This window comes from Anomaloglossus baeobatrachus, chromosome 4 (assembly GCF_048569485.1).
Source record: "Anomaloglossus baeobatrachus isolate aAnoBae1 chromosome 4, aAnoBae1.hap1, whole genome shotgun sequence".
Lineage (NCBI taxonomy): Eukaryota > Metazoa > Chordata > Amphibia > Anura > Aromobatidae > Anomaloglossus > Anomaloglossus baeobatrachus.
The window spans coordinates 326019518-326043996 of NC_134356.1; positions in this window are offsets into that span (position 1 = coordinate 326019518).

Consider the following 24479-nt stretch of genomic DNA (forward strand, 5'->3'; position numbering starts at 1 on the left):
CAGCTGCAAATATTTGTATGATGCTGTCACAATTGGGTCAGGAGAGCTGAGGCCCTGTTCCTGCATCCTGATCCAACATTGGAACAAATTGCACATCCGTGTGAAACATCTCTTACTCACTAATCACATAAGCACTGAATGGATAATGCTTTTATATTTTACCAGAGTCAGAAAAACGACTGTTTCTTCTGTGTACACGAAATAGGAATGTTGCAGGTGATTAGCAACCACTCTTGTGCTAATTATAGGCGATGTAACACTTAGTGCAGAAGAGTAGACCTGATCAAGGATGTGAGCATATATACAGTACAGACCAAAAGTTTGGATACACCTTCTCATTCAAAGAGTTTTCTTTATTTTCATGAGTCTGAAAATTGCAGATTCACATTGAAGGCATCAAAACTATGAATTAACACATGTGAAATGAAATACTTAACAAAAAAGTGTGAAAAAACTGAAAATAATGTCTTATATTCTAGGATCTTCAAAGTAGCCACCTTTTGCTTTGATTACTGCTTTGCACACTCTTGGCATTATTTGATGAGCTTCAAGAGGTAGTCACCGTAAATAGTTTTCACTTCACAGGTGTGCCCTGTCAGGTTTAATAAGTGGGATTTCTTGCCTTATAAATGGGGTTGGGACCATCAGTTGTGTTGTGCAGAAGTCTGGTAAATATACAGCTGATAGTCCTAATGAATAGACTGTTAGAATTTGTATTATGGCAAGAAAAAAAGCAGCTAAGTAAAGAAAAACTAGTGGCCATCATTACTTTAAGAAATTAAAGTCAGTCAGTCCGAAAAATTGGGAAAACTTTGAAAGTGTCCCCAAGTGCAGTGGCAAAAACCATCAAACGCTACAAAGAAACGGGCTCATATGAGAACCGCCCCAGGAAAGGAAAACCAAGAGTCACCTCTGCTGTGGAGGATAAGTTTATCTGAGTCACCAGCCTCAAAAATCGCAGGTTAACAGCAGCTCAGATTAGAGCGCAGATCAATGCCACACAGAGTTCTAGCAGCAGACACATCTCTAGAACAACTGTTAAGAGGAGACTTTGTGCTGCAGGCCTTCATGGTAAAATAACTGCTAGGAAACCACTGCTAAGAACAGGCAACAAGCAGAAGAGATTTGTTTGGGCTAAGAACAGAAGGAATGGACATTAGACCAGTGGAAATATGTGCTTTGGTCTGATGAGTCCAAATTGGAGATCTTTGGATCCAATCACCAAGCCTTTGTGCAATGCAGAAAAGGTGAACGGATGGACTCTACATGCCTGGTTCCCACCGTGAAGCATGGAGGAGGAGATGTGATGGTGTGGGGGTGCTTTGCTGGTTACACTGTTGGGGATTTATTCAAAATTGAAGGCATACTAAACTAGCAAGATTACCACAGTATCTTGCAGCGGCATGCTATTCCATCTGGTTTGCGTTTAGTTGGACCATCATTTATTTTTCAACAGGACAATGACCCCAAACACACCTCCAGGCTGTGTAAGGGCTATTTGACTAAGAAGGATAGTGATGGGGTGCTACAACAGATGACCTGGCCTCCACAGTCACCAGACCTGAACCCAATCGAGATGGTTTGGGGTGAGCTGGACCACAGAGTGAAGGCAAAAAGGCCAACAAGTGCTAAGCATCTCTGGGAACTCCTTCAAGACTGTTGGAAGACCATTTCTGGTGACTGCCTCTTGAAGCTCATCAAGAGAATGCCAAGAGTGTGCAAAGCAGTAATCAAAGCAAAAGGTGGCTACTTTGAAGACCATAGAATATAAGACATATTTTCAGTTGTTTCACACTTTTTTGTTAAGTATTTCATTCCACATGTGATAATTCATAGTTGTGATGCCTTCAATGTGAATCTACAATTTTCAGAGTTATGAAAATAAAGAAAACTGTTTAAATGAGAAGGTGTGTCAAAACTTTTGGTCTGTAATGTGTATATATATATATATATATATATATATATATATATATATATGTGTGTGTGTGTATATATATTACTTATAATAGATACACTTTGGTATTTGAAAAGATATGCTTTTAGTGTAGCTTCATGCTCAGCATTTTATGCTAAAATGTGTTTGGTAGCCAATAAGGGAATAAGGAAACACACTACAAGAATTTTATTTTGTGTGTGTGGCTTTTGTGCTTTGTCAGTGTTCAAAGTAACAGGTTCTAGGTATGGTGAACTTTAGAGCTGAGCAAATTGGTAATATTCAAAATACGGATTTTTTTTAAATGTGCTCTGTACTAAATCAGCAATATACAGACCCTATTTTCCTGAACTAGAGAGGGCCAGACAAACAGTTAAAAAACAACACAAATAAAAAATACTCACCTCCCCAATCACCTGCCCCATCTCAGCAGCCTGCACTTTGTTGCTCTTTCCCTCATCTTTTCCTCTTCCCATCACACACATTCTCTTTGGCCTCCATAACTTCTAGTAGAATTAGGCTTCTGATTTTTCCGCATGCCGTGCAGTCCTGAGTGTGTATTCATTTTTTTTTTATTTTAACATTTTATGTTTTTTTTATTCTGCATAGACCCCAGAGCATATTTAGGAACATTCAATTTGCATTGAATTGTTTTGGTTCAAATCATATTTTCCTTTAAATTTCCACATGATTTGCCAAACCTAAATCTCAGGAGATCCACTCATCTTTCGTGAGTTTACTTTAACTGTTTTCTTTAGACTTATGCATGAAATGAGTTTGTCAAAAAACAATTTTTTGTTTCTATGATTCAGACAATGACTTTCCATATGACAATTCCAATTCCCATTTTCTCATATAGAAATGAATGCAAGTTTGTAGTTTGGTCTTCTTTTACATGAAACATTCCCACTGTACATCCACCAGCAGTAGTTTATTCATCTAATTCCCACAGGTTCTTTAGTATAGATAAAGTGATGGTCCTCTAAGACAATGAACATTATTTTTATCTTCTTCACTAAAAAAAGATGCCTAGAGGCTCCAGGTGAAGATGTAGGAGTTGAATGAAGAGCCACTTCTTTTTCTAATTAGTAATGGAAGAAAGTAAGATAAAAATAGTGTAATCATATCCAGTGGAAAGGAACTAATGGGCCATAGAAATTCATACAGGTCATGTAAGTCACACATCAGAGAATATATTTGAGTTGCAAGTAGAAACATAGAGGTGGTAATCCAGGCCAATGGACAATGATCAAACACAAATAGAACAATGCTTTGTACAAATCAGCTCCGTTCCACATTGGAAACCATTTCCCAAATAAGGATACAGAACTATATCTTCTTAATGCTCTCAAAAATGTAAAATTATAGGATTGATGGTAAAATGTAGGAATGAAATATTTCCTAGAGTGATGGTAACATTCACCATGATCTGATTGGTGTGGGATACAAATATATTACAACTGAGTTAGAATAGTACAGCAATGATTTCTCCTTTCTCATATTGCTTCCTTCTGGCTGCCTGCCACCAACCAAAATGATAACAGGATTCATAAATACGTGAACAAAAAAACTAGAAGAAATAAAACACAATTCATCCTTGTAATCACCTCGGAGCTTGTGTATTATAAGCTCAACCTTTTTTAGAGCATTGTTTTCCTTTTCAATAAAATATTCTTGTTTGGTGCATTGCCAGTTGGCTGACTGCCAATAATACTTAATATGTGGGCTGTATAGTTAAACATTTACACTAATGCTAGATTATACCATAAAGCTGAAATATCATGCTGGCACAGTATTTCATTGTTAGGGTACGTGATCATGATCACAGTTATGTGGCACTTTGGACGCAGTGCATTTTCGCTGCAACCACTGCATTTTCCCACGCAGGAGACTTAAACATCTCTGTATGAGAAATTAACATACTGCGGATCGGAAAACAGCACCGCATGTCAGTTTATACACAGAAAAGCACAAAGGGCAGGATATCTCTATAAATCCTATCCACTGTGCTTGTAGTGTACAATGCAGAGTTTTGGACGCAGTGAAAACACAATGAATCCAAAATGTTGCTGTTCCTCATTGTGGGAATGTACCCTAAATAGCAAGCAGGATCTTGGCAAATCTCTTACACTGGAAAAAAAATAATAAAACCATGTTACTATGTTAGAAAATGTGAAGATTCATTAGCTCTCCTAAGAGCCAATATCCTGTTTCTTAAAGGGATATTCTCAAGATTGGAAGTTACACTCTAGCCATGAGCCATGGGATAGGGAATAACTTCATGATCAATTAGATTCCACCAATCCTGAGAACTGGGGCTCTGAAAAGCTCTGTGTTAATGGAGTGATGTTCGATAATTCCACTCCATTCAGTCTTATGGGAGCAGCCAAGTGCAGCTCTAGGTTATATCTAGTGTTCCCGTTAAGAATGAATGAAGCACAGTGGGAATGCTTGACTACCACTCTATTCACATTTTCTTGTGTTTTTAGGCTTCTTGTGATCGGTTTTGATCAAAGTGGTCAGATCTATAGTAATCTGGAAGTTGTCCCTTATCCATTGGATGGGGTTAACTTCAAACTTGAGAATACACATTAACTCAGTTCACTGCATTGCTCTGCACACTCCAGGTCTAAAGGCCCAGTAACACACAACGACTTACCAGCGATCCCGAAAACGATGCGACCTGATAGGGATCGCAGGTAAGTCGCTGGGAGGTCGCAGGTGAGATGTCACACAGTCAGATCTTACCAGCGATGCAGGAACAATAAAGGTCGCAGCAGCGACCTGTATAACGATCTCAGCAGTCACTGTGACCCTGTCACACAGTGTCAAACACAGCTATGTGTCCTGCCCAGCAGGACGTCGCCTTTGAAGAAAATGACCTGGACCATTCAGCAACGACTAGCAATCTCACAGCAGGGGCCTGATCGCTGGTAGGTGTCACACATAACGAGATCGCTAACGGGATCGCTACTGTGTCACCAAACGGTGACTCATCTGCGATCTCGCTAGCGATCTCGTTATGTGTGACAGTACCTTAAGCGTCATCTGGTTTATGATGTCTTGAGGGACAACAATATACTAATAGCCTCTAACTTTTGCTAACGTGCACTGACTGTGGTCTCCTTTTGAACCCTGCCCTCTATTTTATTTGAAAAGTTTACAAAGGTCTGTAATTCCTCCTCAGTGTGGTATTGACCCAGCAAACTTATTGGATCTGTTATTTTTGTTTGCAGCCTGCCATATCTCTGCCTGAATACTAGCTACTAATGAACTCAGACTACCCTAACCCTTGCTTGTCCAGCTGGAATTTTAGTTTTTTATCTTGAAACCCATCCAAACATCATCTAATGCTAATATAGAGTAATATAGTATTGCTTTACCTTCTTTCATGGATTAAGCATGAAAATTCACAATACCTTAAATTTAATTTAGTAGTTTACCTCAAAGACAAGTAAAAATTAACTGTGAGTGTTGTTTTCTGTGCTTTAATACATTTGTTTTGCAAAAAAAAGTAATTTTTTTTTCAGAACTTCCTACAACACAATACCATACGTAGAAGGGATTGTGGGACCTATGTTTACTGCCTTCATGATATGTCACTTCATTAAGTTGTTCAATGCAATGTCCCTACTTGTGTTATGTCTACATCTGAGTAAGCTGATGCCAACTTATCTGTTGCAAGGTAGGGAAATCGCATATTTGTGCTATTAAGATTTAGTCTCATATGCAATATTGAAAAAATAAGCTTTGGTACACATTTGTGGGAAGTGAGAGTTCGCAACCTGAATAGCTGCAAACTTCTCAGCATTTCCTAGTAATTTTCTTTGCCTACTGGGTGAAACTGGGGGACTGCTGACCCCTGTATAGGTATTGCACTAAAATATACCCATGGGGGTCACAAGCATCTCTTTCTACTCTGCAATTCAAAGTCAGAAGCTCTGAACAGTGGGTAATAGAAGCTAAGGGTTGTGTCTGCATAGCCTGACAACTGGCTGCCTGGAAGCTGGATGGTCAGCATCCTGAAATGTGCTATTTGGGTCCTCTGTGAAAATGGAGCCACAGGAATGCTAATCTTGTAGATGCCAGTATGATTGCGGCAACAGTCTGTAATAAGATCGAGACAAAAAGAGACCTGCATAGAGGTTGCTGAGTGGAGCGCTAAGTAGAGTGAGCCATCAAAGTAACTTCTAAAGATATCCAGAAATAGGCCAATGATAGTCTGTAGGTGTGAACTGGGTAGAGCACAAAACAGTTATTGCATACTAGTCCTAAGATTGGAGCAGTGAATGACTCAATGGTTGAAGTTTGGCTTGGTGCGAATGAGTAGTTATGCTGAGATCTGATTATTTATTGCTTACCGCCCCTGTGTTACGGTTGCTGTGGCTCTGGAGACTATGTCCGGATTTCTTTCTACTGCACATGTGCAAGCGCTGGAGACTAAGTCCTATCTTGGAGCCATTGCACATGTGCGGGTGACATCATCGCTGACACGAGGTCACATGTCTCTGACACCTTCTAAGCTGATTGGCCTCTGGTCATGTGCTTGTGACACGTGGTCACATGTCTCTGACACCTTCCATGCCGATTGGTCGCTGGTCATGTGCTTGTGACGCTTTGCTCAGTGATAGGCCAGCGTGACAACATTGCTGTCATTCTGGCAGCGGATTGGCTCTGGTGTCCTTCATCTTGGATGAGGCACAGAGTCTATATAAGACCCTGACGCACGCCGCCCGGCGCTCAGTCCTCTTGGTTCATGCATGAGGGTAGACGCCCTGTGCACGTCCCTCTAGGCATCTCTCTGTCTATGTTAGGTGAGCGCTACCGGCAGGGTAGCGTTCTTATACCTTACAGCTTCGGCTGCAGTCCGTATTCTTACCTCTTAGTGGCGCGGACATAGGCAGGTGCCTGAGGCACATGGTCCGGCTGGGCCTTGTGATTCTACTCGTAGGTGGACGTTGCCGCTAGGGTAACGTTCCTTATACTGCGTCTGGCAGTTGTTCGTATCCTCGCACACTAGGGGAGCGAACAGAGGTAGGAGCTTTGTGCGGCTTATGCTGCTATCTGTCTCTTTTGCACCACTAGAAGAGCGGACCTAGGCAGGTGCCATATCTAGTGGTTCGTGTCCTCGCACACTAGTGGAGCGAACGCAGGTAGGAGCTTTGTGCGGCTTACGCTGCTGTCCGTCTCTTTTGCACCACTAGAAGAGCGGACCTAGGCAGGTGCCATATCTAGTGGTTCGTGTCCTCGCACACTAGTGGAGCGAACGCAGGTAGGAGCTTTGTGCAGACTACGCTGCTGTCCGTCTCCTGGCACCACTAGAGGAACGGACCTAGGTAGGTGCCATTTCACACTCACTGCTTTTGTCTCTGTGATCATTAACAGAGACCATACCACACACCCACCGAGTAAGGGAGGAATTGCCTTAATTACTAATTATATTCCTCTTTGAGATTAACAGAGGTATTGCACTCTGCCATAGTCTGCAGCAGAGTCTTTGCACGGTGGACCCTGACTGTCTGATATTCCTTTAGGTTTTATTATCAGACAGCCCCCCGTAACATTAGGACTGAGCCAAGGGTCTGGCAGTTATGGCAGAATATCAGCAGTTACACCGTTACATACAAGTACTTGAGTCGCGGCTCAAGAGTATAGAGGATAAACCTCAGACCATGGTGACATCTGCACATGATCATCGACTTGCTCTGCCAAACAGATATTCTGGCGATGCCAGATCATGTCGTGGTTTCATTAGTCAGTGTCAGATACACCTAGAGGTCAACTCTTCTCGCTTCTCTACGGAGAGGTCTAGAGTAGGCTTTATCATCTCCTTACTTCAGGACAAAGCCTTAGAATGGGCGACTCCCCTATGGGAGCGCTCTGATGTGGTTACTCTGAGACATCAAGACTTTCTTGATGCTCTTAAGGCGGTATTCATGGGTCCGCAGGTTACCCAGGATGCGGCCCTGAGACTGTTAGATCTATCTCAGGGTTCGTTATCCACTAGTTCTTATGCCATTGCTTTTAGAACTCTGGTGGCAGAACTAGATTGGCCAGAGAAGGTGTTGATTCCTATCTTCTGGAGAGGGTTGGCAGGCTATGTCAAGGATGCTCTTGCTACTCGTGAGGTCCCTGCTTCTCTGGAGGACTTGATCACAGTAGCAACGAGGATCGACGTACGCCATAGGGAACGTAGACTCAAGGTCTCTTGCTCACGCCCTAAGCATCGGGCTATTCCAGTTGTTGAGGGTCCACTACCATCTTCTTCAGCATCTGAAACATCTCCCACTCCTATGGAGTTAGGTCATACAGTTAGGTGCAGAAATATTTGGACAGTGACACAATTTTCGCGAGTTGGGCTCTGCATGCCACCACATTGGATTTGAAATGAAACCTCTACAACAGAATTCAAGTGCAGATTGTAACATTTAATTTGAAGGTTTGAACAAAAATATCTGATAGAAATTGTAGGAATTGTACACATTTCTTTACAAACACTCCACATTTTAGGAGGTCAAAAGTAATTGGACAAATAAACCAAACCCAAAAAAAATATTTTTATTTTCAATATTTTGTTGCAAATCCTTTGGAGGCAGCACTGCCTTAAGTCTGGAACCCATGGACATCACCAAACGCTGGGTTTCCTCCTTCTTAATGCTTTGCCAGGCCTTTACAGCCGCAGCCTTCAGGTCTTGCTTGTTTGTGGGTCTTTCCGTCTTAAGTCTGGATTTGAGCAAGTGAAATGCATGCTCAATTGGGTTAAGATCTGGTGATTGACTTGGCCATTGCAGAATGTTCCACTTTTTTGCACTCATGAACTCCTGGGTAGCTTTGGCTGTATGCTTGGGGTCATTGTCCATCTGTGCTATGAAGCGCCGTCCGATCAACTTTGCGGCATTTGGCTGAATCTGGGCTTAAAGTATATCCCGGTACACTTCAGAATTCATCCGGCTACTCTTGTCTGCTGTTATGTCATCAATAAACACAAGTGACCCAGTGCCATTGAAAGCCATGCATGCCCATGCCATCACGTTGCCTCCACCATGTTTTACAGAGGATGTGGTGTGCCTTGGATCATGTGCCGTTCCCTTTCTTCTCCAAACTTTTTTCTTCCCATCATTCTGGTACAGGTTGATCTTTGTCTCATCTGTCCATAGAATACTTTTCCAGAACTGAGCTGGCTTCATGAGATGTTTTTCAGCAAATTTAACTCTGGCCTGTCTATTTTTGGAATTCATGAATGGTTTGCATCTAGATGTGAACCCTTTGTATTTACTTTCATGGAGTCTTCTCTTTACTGTTGACTTAGAGACAGATACACCTACTTCACTGAGAGTGTTCTGGACTTCAGTTGATGTTGTGAACGGGTTCTTCTTCACCAAAGAAAGTATGCGGCGATCATCCACCACTGTTGTCATCCGTGGACGCCCAGGCCTTTTTGAGTTCCCAAGCTCACCAGTCAATTCCTTTTTTCTCAGAATGTACCCGACTGTTGATTTTGCTACTCCAAGCATGTCTGCTATCTCGCTGATGGATTTTTTCTTTTTTTTCAGCCTCAGGATGTTCTGCTTCACCTCAATTGAGAGTTCCTTAGACCGCATGTTGTCTGGTCACAGCAACACCTTCCAAATGCAAAACCACACACCTGTAATCAACCCCAGACCTTTTAACTACTTCATTGAGTACAGGTTAACGAGGGAGACGCCTTCAGAGTTAATTGCAGCCCTTAGAGTCCCTTGTCCAATTACTTTTGGTCCCTTGAAAAAGAGGAGGCTATGCATTACAGAGCTATGATTCCTAAACCCTTTCTCCGATTTGGATGTGAAAACTCTCATATTGCAGCTGGGAGTGTGCACTTTCAGCCCATATTATATATATAATTGTATTTCTGAACATGTTTTTGTAAACAGCTAAAATAACAAAACTTGTGTCACTGTCCAAATATTTCTGGCCCTGACTGTACGTCCTCCAGACTACGCAAGTCTGGTCCTCCTATATGTTACGTATGTCGTCAGGCTGGGCACTATGCCAACAAGTGTCCTAGCCGTCAGGGAAACTCCCAGGCCTAGTAACCATTAGAGGGGGGTTACTAGCAACGTCTTCTGCACCCTTTAAGTGTAGTATCCCAGGTCAGCTCTCATTCTCTGAGAATACATGGCCTATTATGGCTTTTGTGGATTCCGGAGCTGACGGGACTTTTGTGTCCTCAGGATTTGTAAAGAGACACAATATTCCCTCTATCATGTTAGAGGCGCCTATTCCTGTCCGTGTTGTTAATGGGACTATGTTGTCTGACTCCATTACATTGAGGACAGTTCCCTTGCGCCTTTCCCTGTCTCAGGGTCACATAGAGGAGATTTCTTTTCTTGTTTTGCCTGAGGGTATAGACGATGTTCTTCTGAGTCTCCCATGGCTTCGGACCCATGCTCCTCTAATTGACTGGGAGTCCGACAGTATTATTAGTTGGGGTTCGAAATGTCAGTCCTGATGTCTTCCCTTACCACCTAAGGTCGTGGCGGTTGCATCAACTGATCTCTCTCCCATACCTACACCCTATTTGGATTTCGCTGACGTGTTCTCCAAACAGGGTGCTGAGGTTCTTCCACCCCATAGGCCGTATGACTGTGCCATAGACCTTATCCCAGGTTCGGTTCCACCTAAGGGCAGGGTTTACCCCCTGTCAATACCTGAGTCGGAGGCCATGTCGACCTATATAAGAGAGAGTTTAGAGAAGGGGTTCATTCGGAAGTCTGTCTCTCCCGCGGGAGCTGGGTTTTTCTTTGTTCGGAAGAAAGAGGGTGATTTGCGTCCCTGCATAGATTACAGGGGTCTCAACGCAATCACAATAAAGAACAAATACCCGTTACCATTAATTTCGGAGCTCTTTGACAGACTGAGGGGAGCTCAGGTTTTTACGAAGTTGGATCTGCGGGGTGCATATAACTTGGTACGAATTTGAGAGGGTGACGAATAGAAGACCGCTTTCAACACCCGAGACGGTCACTATGAATACCTCGTCATGCCTTTTGGTTTATGTAATGCACCCGCAGTATTTCAGGACTTCGTAAACGATGTGTTCAGGGATTTACTGTTATCCTCCGTCGTGGTGTATCTGGATGACATCCTGATTTTTTCTCCTGATCTGGAGACTCATCGTCAGGATGTCGTTCGTGTCCTTTCCCATTTAAGGGAGCACTCATTGTTTGCTAAACTCGAAAAATGTGTATTCGAGCAGTCATCCTTGCCTTTTTTGGGTTACATTATCTCACAAGAGGGTCTGGCTATGGATCCTGCGAAGCTCTCTGCTGTCCTGGAATAGTCCGAACCTCATTCCTTGAAGGCGGTGCAACGCTTCTTGGGATTCATCAATTATTACAGGCAGTTCATACCCCATTTCTCTACTTTGGTGGCCCCTTTGGTGGCCTTGACTAAGAAAGGTGCTAATCCAAAAGTCTGGTCTACTGAGACATCCCAGGCTTTTGAGGCAGTAAAAAGACACTTTTCAACTGCTCCCGTTCTTCAAAGACCCGATGAGAATAAGCCCTTCCTCTTGGAGGTTGATGCCTCTTCAGTGGGTGCTGGTGCGGTCTTGTATCAAAAGAACGGGGCAGGTAGAAAAAGGCCGTGTTTCTTCTTTGCTAAAACCTTTTCACCGGCAGAGAGAAACTATACCATTGGGGATAGGGAACTGCTCGCCCTGAGATTAGCCTTGGAGGAGTGGCATCACTTGCTGGAAGGAGCAAAACATCCTTTCCAGGTCTATACAGACCATAAGAATCTGACGTACTTACAAACTGCTCAGCGTCTGAATCCTCGCCAAGCCCACTGGTCCTTGTTTTTCTCCCGCTTTCACTTCTCCATCAACTATCTGTCTGCGAGTAAGAATAAAAAGGCAGACGCCCTGTCTCGCTCTATGGTTTCTACCCAGGAAGAGATTGACGAACCTCGTCTTATCCTTCCCTCCAGGGTTTTTCATACGCTCTCCCCTGTGACGTTAGACCAAATCCCACCGGGCAAGACCTTTGTTCCGCCGGATCGACAGAATGATATACTGTCGTGGGCCCACACCTCAAAGGTGGGTGGGCATTTTGGTATTAGACGGACACGAGAGTTACTCGAGAGGTGGTATTGGTGGCCACACTTAGCCAGCCATGTCAAGAGATATGTCGGTTCCTGCTACTCGTGTGCTCGCAACTGTCCGTTACGGCAGAGACCGGCTGGGCTCTTGCATCCTTTACCAGTGCCAGGTAGACCATGGGAGGTGGTAGGCATGGACTTTGTGGGTGATATTCCGTGTTCACAGGGACATAGATTTGTGTGGGTCATTACGGACCATTTCTCCCGGATGGTTCATCTCATACCGTTATTGAGAATCCCATCTTCCAGGGTACTAGCCAAACTATTCCTCAAGCATGTCTTTAGGCTTCACGGGATGCCAGATCGTATCATTTGTGATAGAGGCTCACAATTTGCTTCCCGTTTCTGGCGAGATCTTTGTAGCCTTCTGCAAATTGAGTTGAATCTCTCTTCAGCATACCATCCGGGACCAATGGTTTGGTTGAGCATACCAATCAATCCATGATTATATACCTTCGACACTTTGTTGCTGAGAACCACGATAACTGGTCCTCCCTCCTACCCTGGGCCGAATTTGCCCTTAACAATTCGCTGGCTGAGGCCACTGGGCAGACACTGTTCGTACTCAATAATGGGCAACACCCTAGGGTACCGGTACCGTTTCCCGCTGCTGCACCTCCTCCTCTTGTGGCTGACTGGGCAACTAATGCCAGAGAGGTTTGGGATCGGACTCAAGAGTCGATCCAAGCAGCTAAGGACCGTATGAAGACGGTGTCCGATCGGTTTCGTCGCCCGGCTCCTGTCTTTTCTCCGGGGGACTTTGTGTGGCTCTCTGCAAAACACGTGAAACTTAGAGTGAGCTCTGTCAAATTTGCTCCTCGCTTCCTGGGTCCTTATGAGGTTCTTCGACAGGTAAATCCTGTAGTCTACCAATTGAAGTTACCCGTCCATCTTAGGATCCATGACAAATTCCATGTTTCACTGCTAAAGCCTGCTATGTTACCTCACGCTCGTGAAGTGCACTCTCCTGCCTCTGATTCCTCTCGCTCTAGCTATGAGGTACGAGCCATAGTTGGTTCTAAGATGGTTAGAGGGCGCAGATTTTTCTTGATAGATTGGGAGGGCTATGGCCCGGAACATCGCTCTTGGGAGCCTGAGGAGGCTGTCCATGCTCCCGACTTAGTTGCCGATTACCTGCGTCGCCGGGAGGGGGGCCCTTGAGGGGGAGGTACTGTTACGGTTGCTGTGGGTCTGGAGACTATGTCCGGATTTCTTTCTACTGCACATGTGCAAGCGCTGGAGACTAAGTCCTATCTTGGAGCCATTGCACATGTGCGGGTGACATCATCGCTGACACTAGGTCACATGTCTCTGACACCTTCTAAGCTGATTGGCCTCTGGTCATGTGCTTGTGACACGTGGTCACATGTCTCTGACACCTTCCATACCGATTGGTCGCTGGTCATGTGCTTGTGACGCTTTGCTCGGTGATAGGCCAGCGTGACGTCATTGCTGTCATTCTGGCAGCGGATTGGCTCTGGTGTCCTCCATCTTGGATGAGGCACAGAGTCTATATAAGACCCTGACGCACGCTGCCCGGCGCTCAGTCCTCTTGGTTCATGCATGAGGATAGATGCCCTGTGCACGTCCCTCTAGGCATCTCTCTGTCTATGTTAGGTGAGCGCTACCGGCAGGGTAGCGTTCTTATACCTTACAGTTTCGGCTGCAGTCCGTATCCTTACCTCTTAGTGGAGCGGACATAGGCAAGTGCCTGAGGCACATGGTCCGGCTGGGCCTTGTGATTCTACTCGTAGGTGGACGTTGCCGCTAGGTTAACGTTCCTTATACTGCGTCTGGCAGTTGTTCGTATCCTCGCACACTAGGGGAGCGAACAGAGGTAGGAGCTTTGTGCGGCTTATGCTGCTATCTGTCTCTTTTGCACCACTAGAAGAGCGGACCTAGGCAGGTGCCATATCTAGTGGTTCGTGTCCTCGCACACTAGTGGAGCGAATGCAGGTAGGAGCTTTGTGCGGCTTACGCTGCTGTCTGTCTCTTTTGCACCACTAGAAGAGCGGACCTACGCAGGTGCCATATCTAGTGGTTCGTGTCCTCGCACACTAGTGGAGCGAACGCAGGTAGGAGCTTCGTGCGGCTTACGCTGCTGTCCGTCTCCTGGCACCACTAGAGGAACAGACCTAGGTAGGTGCCATTTCACACTCACTGCTTTTGTCTCTGTGATCATTAACAGAGACCATTCCACACACTCTCCAAGTAAGGGAGGAATTGTCTTATTTACTAATTATATTCCTCTGTGAGATTAACAGAGGTATTGCACTCTGCCATAGTCTGCAGCAGAGTCTTTGCACGGTGGACCCTGACTGTCTGATATTCCTTTAGGTTTTATTATCAGACAGCCCCCCGTAACACCCTGCTGTAGACGGGCACTAGACTCCTGTTAGCCAGAGTGAGTGCTGTTATACACCACTTACATTGACATTTCACCAGTCATTGTTATCAGTTTGTAACGATATATGTCAAGTCTCATCCAGAAACAGAGCTTTTTGTGTATTGAACTGGTACTCACATTCAGGACCTGTATGTAATGTCTTCATTTCAGTAAGCAGTGTATGCCTTAAAGTCTTGCTGCCTTGTGGTTAGGTTTAACTTTGATACTTTTGTCTTTCCTGTAAATTACGTTGGTGCACACTTGCCTTTACCCCTGAAAAAGATACACAAAATTGATCTTTATGATACTGTGGAAACAGACCAAGCTCTTATTAATGCTGTGCTTTACTCTTGACTGAACTATCGAAACCAATGCTTCTTTTTCATCCTTTTCTCTTCCCAATCCAGAGTATATAATTCTTCAGCCAACCTTGTCTTTTTGCAAAAATTGCTACAACATTGCCAGTATTTGCACTGGCTGCCCAATCATTTTAGACTTCAAAATATTATCACAATATTTCTACTGACCAATAATATCTAGCTGTGGTACTCTATTAAGTGTTCATTTCATTTTCACTGACCAATGTAAACCAGCTATAAAAGTGCTTACTAGTGGAAGTAAAGAAGAATTTAATAGAAAAAAATCAACATATTTCCACAGAGCTTCATGGCAGCTGCAAAACCACTCCAATGGCTTAAGCCACTTGATAAAATATGCAATAGCAACTCGGTAATTGTTCAGCTACTGATACCTTATGGACATATTTTGTCATTTTCTGAAAGCAGTTTTATTTTTGTGAATGTTAGACAATCAATGTATCAATTTGTCACTTTCATTTCACCACTCATATTGTTGGATACATGTGTCAGATGGAAGGCTGTTGACACTGTAACTGGAGATTCGGATAGCTACCAAGCGGCTTCTATTTTTTGACCTTGTGTACGTGTAATGTGTAATATTTGAAATCTGTATATTTTAGATTGATTTTGAGCAGTGGATAGATGTTTTTGAACATATTACTGTGATGATTTGCTGGAGCAGCAGGAGAACCTGTCAGTATAACTATGTGCCATCTTGAGTTTTGTTAGACTCAGTTAATGAATTCAGCTTTATTCAGTAGTTTCCCTGCTTAAGTCCGGATTCTTTTGCTCTGTCTTTGTTGAAATTATGTTCCCCTATATATGGGAAAAACAGGGAAATTAAAACTGAATGAGGAATAAAAAAAATAGACAAAGGAGCGCTCCTGTTACAACGATCGATGAGATACAATAAGGTCCTTTTTGGACCGGACTCACCAGATAGGGTTGTGCACCCCAGTATTCAGCTTGTCAGGTAACTGACAGGTCACTCGGTCCAGATATTCAGGGAAACAACTCCTCTTCAACACACTCCCAGTTCACGTGAGTATGAGCAGAGAGGAGAATTGAAGCATCGCTGATTATTTAATTGCATGTGTACTAGGAGGCCCCACAAGGACTGTACTCACCATAAGGATTGTGCACCTGTGTCGCCCCAGCAGTCTGGTTGGCACAGCAGTGTTGCCCTCCTCAAAAGGGTTAATGCTGAGCCTGGAGGTAGTTGGGGAAATCCATTGGCCAGTAAGTACCATCATCCAACGCCGTTTCTCTCCCAGGCCAGCAGAGGGAGCTCTAAACCTGGAGTTCCAGGGAGGATCCCTTAAGCTCTGACCTGGGGGAGGAGTTAGTTAGTCTGTGAGGAGAGTTCAGTGAAAGAGGAACTCGAGTAGTGTGGTGTGTAAGCTGGGAGCTGAGCCAGATTGCTCAGCCCAGGAAAACACAGGCCACAGAGAGGCAAAAGAGGAGAAGAACATTGGGGAGTGGAGCACAGCCCGACGTGATCGCCTGAAAACTTGAATATCGGAGTTCAAGACCACTCGAGTGCTCGAGTACCGGTGGTCGAATCCAAATGACGAGAGGACTGAAGGTCTCTGTCCGCCCCACACCCGGAGGTGCAGCTGTAGAGCCAGGACTAGGAGCCCAGATAGAAAGAACGGCACCTTTGATAGTCCACGCAGCCCGCCATACGGGGAAGGTAACAAATTACCTCAGAGCAGCAGAACGGGTCTCAGTATACTGAAACAGTGGGACCCCGGTTACACAAACAGAGCGTAGGGAGCAGGCCTCATTACTCATCTGGCCAGTGTGAGACCCCCAACTGCTTCCAGGCCACTGGATCAACATTACCACCTGTAACAGGCTCCCTGGACTGCACTGTTGGTAAAGAAAAGTAAAGAAGAAGGTAAAGAGAATCATTGTCTGTCTGTTCCTTTATACCGCCCTGTCGGCCCTGCACCTCGTTAACAAACACCATAGACTTTACCAAGCACCCAAAGGTTGCCCCGGGGTACCTGCTCTACTTGTGGAGAGCAAGCAACATCTCAGCTGCTATAACATCAGCCCCAGAGGTCCCTTCCAGCAGCTGCAGCCCTAGAAAGCTGCAATTTACCACAGGTGGCGTCACAAATAATTCATAAACTTTATTATAATCACCACCCCCCCCATTGCCACCATTTTAACTGACTCCACCAGGGTCACGGAGTCGGGCCCCGCCACCGCTGACTACCCCGGACTAGTCCGGCCCGACACCGAGTCACCCAAAGCCCTGGGGTGGGCAAGTCACACCTCCACACAACACCGGTGTTAGCTCCAAGATCAGGCCCATGGGGCTCTCCTTCTGGTAGGTTAGGAGAAATGCTTGAATGTGACTGATAACTAGGTCGGTTGCAGGTGATCCTCTGGGCAGATAATCGATTATCCTCCCCTGCTGACCGCTGCACCTACCACAACCTTGTTAGAGACAAGGATTGAACAGATATAGCAAGAAGATAAAAATGCGGTATTAACGAGCGCTGAAAGCAGAGAGTCTAGAAAAAAATATATTGAACTATCATTTATTTCACCCATGTTTCTGAGGCTGCTGCCTCCTTCATGAGAATGAGTGACATTGCATGAAGAAAGTCCAGTACTATAAGCATAGGAGACTTCACATGTCTCCATACAACCTTCTGCACATTTTTCTGATTTATGCTAGATGCCTAAAGGCTACTTTACACACTGCGATATCGGTCCCGATATCGCTAGTGTGGGTACCCGCCCCCATCTGTTGCGCGACACGGGCATATTGCTGCCCGTGCCGCACAACATCGCCCAGAGCCATCACACATACTTACCTGTCCGGCGACGTCGCTGTGACCGGCGAACCGCCTCCTTTCTAAGGGGGCGGTCCGTGCGGCATCACAGCGACGTCACTGAAGCGTCACTGAACCGCCGCCCAATAGCAGCCGAGGGGCGGAGATGAGCGGGACGTAACATCCCGCCCACCTCCTTCCTTTTGCATAGCAGCCGGGAGGCAGGTAAGGGGAGCTTCCTCGTTCCTACGGTGTCACACGCAGCGATGTGTGCTGCCGCAGGAACGAGGAACAACTTCGTTACTGCTGCAGTAACAATTTTTAAGAATGGACCCCCATGTCGCCGATTAGCGATTTTGCACGTTTTTGCAACGATGCAAAATCGCTTATCGGTGTCACACACAACGGCATCGCTAATGCGGCCGGCTGTGCGGCACAAATTCCGTGACCCCAACGACTCCGCATTAGCGATGTCGCAGCATGTAAAGCCCCCTTTAGACCTCATTCACAAGTAATGTACAAAAAGCAGTCTAATTTTTATCAGTGTTTTGGATCAGATTTTCATCAGTATTTGGTCTGTGGGTTGGTTTTTGCCATCAGCAGTCCATCAATAATTTTCTCGAATGCAAAAATAAATAACTGCAAAGCTTCTCCTATCCATTACAATGTTAATAACGGACAGCACACAGATTGAACATGGATGACGTGTGTGCTATTCATGATATTCAGGGACACATACATGAAAAATGAAAATCCGATTGAGGTCTTATACAGAAAACAGTTTCATAAATGATTGTACGGGAATGGCATTTTACTTGTTATATTTGGGAAGGCCTACATAATGCATATCTCACACCTTAAATTATCCCAAAATGTCATCTTTTACTTTAATACATTGCATACTTAACCTGAAAACTACAATTAGGTTGACTATATGTATTGTTAATTTGACATTCACATTGATATTGTCTACATAAAAATATGGCAAGTTTTGTGAAGTAAGTCATACTAGAATATAGTTACAAATTCAACCCAGGTGCTCGGAGATTTTTGCTCTTTGACAGAACTACTTACTGGTAACCCTGAAATAAATGGTTTTGATTTTTTTCTTTATTTCTTAGAATTTATTGTACTCATCAAGTTCTGTAGCACACATTAGCATCTAGTGACATTGCTTTGTCTGTATATATTTCTAGCTGTCAACAGAATGTCCTAAGGCAATCACATCATGATTCTATAGCTATCATCTATTCTTCTTTAATACACAGGGGTCTAATTTTCCATCAGCAAAGCATGAAACCATGTAATGAAGGTTGCCACATAAGCAGCATGTACAAACAACTTGCACTTTTTCCACACATAAAATGCTTCATGAAATAATACATAAATGAAGTTCCCTTATTCAGAACAATACTTCATATCATGTAACTCAAACTGAAAAATATAATTTGTGAATAGTAGAAATAAAAATTGGTCAGAATTTTACCTTGCCTTTTTTCACTCACATTTAGCTGATTTTTATAAATATATCTTGAAACGTTATTCTAGACAACATACGTAGATCTGCCATAGCATTAACTCCACTTGCCTGTTATTTGTTAAAGTATTGATTCCCTTTGTACCACCAAAACAACCTTGAAAGCAAGACTCCACAAAATCTCTGAAGGTGCTTTGTAGTAATGGGTACCAAGAATTAGCATCAGGTCCTAAACTCCTTTAAGTTGCAAGGTGAGGTCTTTACAAGTCGGACTTGTTATTCCAGCACATTAGGCAGATTCTCAATCGGAATGATATCTGGGATACTTGGAAGCTAAGTCACCACTGCAAGCCCTTGGTCATGTTCCTCAGACCATTACTGAGCAAATTTTGCATTATACTGCTCAAAGAGATTACTGTTAGTTTATATTATTACCATGAAGTGGGTATCATGATCTCTATCAATGTTTAGTCAGCTGGAATCTGTCAAAGTAAAATCCACATATAAACCAGATCCAAAGATTTCCTAGTAGAACTTTAACCAGAGCATTACATTGCCTTCACTGGATCCTCTTCTTACCATAGTACATCTAAGTACCTGCTTCAGGTCAGTAGTATGCATGTACCCAGCCAAGTCATAAAAGAAAATGTGATGCTTCAGATCAAGCCATTTTTTTTACATTGCTCCAGTGTTCAGTTATGTTGCTTATGTGCCTATAGTAAGTACTGTCAGCCTTAAGGTATGATCACTCTGACTTGTTTGTGGCTCTAATGTCCTGGGTATTTTGTCACCTTTCTATCACAGCTGGCACCTTTCCACTCCTTTATTTTATTGTAGCTCCACTGAAACTTCTTACCTGGAACATACAACAAGACAGGTCTGGCTCCAGATTTTTGTGGGCCCTGGGTGAAAGAGTCTCAGTTTCACAGTTGAGATGGTGTTCTTAGGCTTCAAAACCTCTCTCTTTTTCCTCCAAATGTAACGATGGTCATTATGGCCAAACAGTTCAATTTTAGTTTTGTCAGACGACAGGAGATGTCTCCAAAATTGAATGTTTTTGTTTCTTTGTGCATTTGCAAACATTAATCAAGCTTTTAATATTTTTTTTTGGTGTAATAGCTTCTTCCTAGCAAGGTGGATTTTCGGCTCATGTTGATTCAGTACTCGTTTCACTGTGGGTAATGATGCAATCTTACCAGCTTCTGCTAGCATCTTCACAAGGTCTTTTAGTTTTGCTCTTTGGTTGATATGCACATATCTTAAGAAAAGCCCATTCATCTCTGGTACTAATAAAGTAATGCCATTTTTTTTTAGATTTTTAGGAGCAAAACAGTAACAATGCAGTGACATGACAAGAATCTGTGTAAGAGGGTGGTCGCAAACCCAGAGAGAGAGAAGATGCCCCTCTGAAGACATCACATAGTTGTGAACCATTTATTGAATATGTTGTATAGAGTTATTAATGTATTGTCACAATAATGTGTAGTTTTATGGGGTCACCACTAGATGTCACCCAAGAGTAGCACACTGACACTAGGAACAGGCATAGGTACGCAGTTGAAGGTTAAATCTGCCTGGTAACAGACAGTTGGGATTTTGAAATTAGCCTATAGGGGAGAAGCTAGGGCATAGGTAGATAGACTGTTTCTGTGGAAACAGGAGTTAGGGCCCAGCCTGGGTCGGAGTCAGGCCTCAGGCCTGTGGAGCAGCAAAGTCGCTGGCTATGTGGAACTTATAACAAGGAAAGTGGAGAAAAAGTTACAGGGGTGTGCAGATAGAGACGGTTGAAGTTAGTTAAGTTTGGGACACAAAACAGAGCAGGAGCAAGGGGACGAGAAAGACACCAGAATGAAGGAAAGTGGGACACCTCTGATGATGGAGTAAAGAAGGAGACACAGGAGAGAGGGAGCTGCCAAGAGAGACATAATTTGGACCACACTACTGAGTCCCTGAGGCTGGCACAGGATCCTGCAGCTGGAGGCCTGAGAAAGTCTGAGGAAAGATTGTGGCTTGCTGGGGAGCAGTGCGGCAAATAGGGGTAAGCCTTACGGGCACCTTTTTGGGACTGTGGTGTGGAGTAGTGTCCGAGGGCACTGTATCCAGAAGTTCATTTTGGTGGCGGCCTGAACTACCTGTATGAGGTCATGGTGACCGGTCTCAAAGCCTTTAACAATACACACATACCAGAGGTGAGAAAGACAGAAGGATGGAGCTAATGTACAGCTGTAAGATGGACTTTAATAAAGAAAACCTGTTTAAGTTGCCTGGTTATCTTGGACGATTTCCTGTTGCTAAGGACGGTGCCGGTGATCAGGAGAGGACCAATGTACTGGAGAAACCAGGTATTTCCCTGTGGGATGATCCCCAGCTCTCCATATTCCCCTTACTGCATGCTCCATGTGCTCCCATGTTTTCTGTGACGGTCACGGCTGGGATGCGCTTGGTGCCCTCCGGGCACAGGACCACGACTACTGCTAAGGCGCCCCCTGCCCACCGTTACATCTGCATAAGAAATTATATGCTGAATAATTGCAAGTCAAATTTATGTATGAAATAGCCAAGATGATTGTCTATAAAATGTCTATAAAATGATGGTAGTTTCACACTGAAAGATATAGTGGATAGAGATGAGCAGACCCGTGGAAGTTCAATTCGGCATGTTCTACCGGAGTTTAGATAAAGTTGAGTTTGCGATCCGTACTTGACCTGAGCTCCAATGGAAGTTACTAATTTGGCAGTTTGATTCTCTGCTTATATACAGTCAGCCATAAACAGGACACATCCGGGGCAGGGTGGACAGGGATTTTCCTTTTTTTGTCCACCCTATATATGATTATGCTGTTGCTACCCCCAGTGTGAGCAATTCAAACACTGCAATTGCCTTGAACTGGGCTGAGCACCAAGCATACCCAAGCACAGTGATGCTCACTCAAGTGGTTAGCATATGTAAAGCACCAGAACTCGAACACTGATTTTTAAGTAAAGTCCGTGTTCGGTACAGACACCGAACTTTACTTTTTAGATTGGCTCATCTGTAGTAGTGGATAATGAAAAATGGAGCCTGAAAGTCAAAAGTTCAAAACATTGTTACCCTTTTGCTCACCAGTGAACGAGGCTGTCAGGTTCAAATAACTTTACTCATGGCCAGTCCATCAATCAATCAATCAATCACAACCCTACATGAATGTGTGACTGCAGCATCAAAAGAAACAGAAATGGTGATGGTTCATTTTCTTTTATATATATATATATATATATATATATATATATATATATATATATATATATGAAAATATATATTATTTTTTTTTTTCATTTTAATTTGGATCTTATGGAAAAAAAATAGATTCACTGATATGTTTTATCTATTTATCTATTTCTTCTTTTTCTATTACACTTAATTTGAATGAACCTAGTGAAGTCCAGAAGATTAATGAATAAATTCAAACATCTTTGATAAGACTGTCACACTTATGATTTCCATTTTTAAGGAAAACTAATCATCTAAAAGGAAACAATATATCTAAAGTAGATTTTTTGTAATATACAGTACAAGTTATACTTCTTAAGACTCATTATAGTTTACTCTCCTGTTGCAATACTAATATCTATAAAATGTTTCCATTTGACACACTCATTTTAGCAATAAAACTTTGTCAGTGTTCTGCCATTAAAGAGTCTCCATCCAATTGCCTTAAAAAAAATGTGAAATTTGTAAGAATTTTCTTTCGCGTACCATTTTTTGAGACCTAAACGTTTTTTTATTTTCTAGTCTATGGAGCTTGGTAGGAGCCTGATTTTTGTGTGTGATGAGCTGACTTCCTTATTAACAACATTTTGGGCTACATATGACATTTTGATTGTTTATTTATTTATTTATTTATTTATTGGTAAGTGCAGTAACGTAAAAGTGGCACTTCTGGCAGTCTGTTTTTTTATGTTTATTATATAGTTTCAATAAATTTATATTTTGATATACTGTATTAGGTTTTTTTATATGACAATTCCAAATATGTCTATTTACTTATTATTTTTACTATTAATGGAAGGGGGTAGATAGATGACTTTTAGTTTTTATTTAATTTAACTTTATTTTTAAAGTTTTCATAGGGAACTGGAAGCTACAATCATTCGATCTTTTGTACTACTTAAGGGTGCTTTACATGCTGCAACATCGCTAGCGATTGCTAGCGATGACGCAAGCGTTAGCGCCCGCCCCCGTCGTTGGTGCGATATGTGATGATCACTGCCGTAGCGAACATTATCACTACTGCAGCGTCACACGCACATACCTGCTGAGCGACGTCGCTCTAGCAAGCTTCGAGGGCTGCACAAAATCATCAATGTTCAAATGAGCCTGCTATATTTGGTCAAACAATTAATTAACACACCCCTACTGTAGCGGCTGGAGTGGCTTTTCTTTGGTGCCACCGTGATGTTTGGTGATACTAATTATGTTTCTTCTCACAGCTGATTTTTCAAGTTTGTCTCGTTCTGGAGGACAGTAAACTCTTTGTGATAATAAGATTCATAAATCACATACATCATATACCACACACTGTATATACATCACAGGAGATGCTGGAGGCACATATATCACATATGAGACACTGGGACTGCTGTATATACATCACAGATGACACTGGGGGCACATACATCACTGGAGAGCTGGGGGTATATACATTACATAGGAGATGCTGGGACTGCTGTATATACATCCCATAAGAGATGCTGGGACTGGTGTATATACATCACAGGAGACATTGGGGCACATACATCATAAGAGGGGCTGGTTCACAGACATCAGAAGAGGGGCTGGGGCACAGATATCACTGTGTGGCACAGACATCACTGGGGAGGCACAGACATCACTGGGGAGGCACAGACATTACTGCGGGGCACAGACATCACTGCAGGGCACATACATCACTGGGGGAGCACATACATCACTGGGAAGGCACACACATCACTGGGGGGCATAGACATCACTCGAGGGGGGGCACATACATCACTGTACTGGGGAAACAGACATCACTGGGGGGAGCACAGACATCACTGGGGGGAACAGACATCACTGGGGGGCACAGACATGACTGGGGGGGCACAGACATCACCAGGGAGCACAGAAATCACTGGGGAGGCACAGCTATCACTGCAGGGAGGCACAGACATTACTGAGGGGAGGCACAGACACCACTGGAGGGAGGCACATTCATCACTGGGGGGAACACAGCACTTTCGGAGCCCTGACATGACTGGGGGGGCACACAAACCTGGGGTGATACACAGCATTCGGAGACACACAACACTGAGGGTTGCACGCAACTGAGGGACGGGGGTGGTACACAGAACCGGGGGGGCCCACAAAGCACTGGACAGGGCACACAGCAGCATAGAA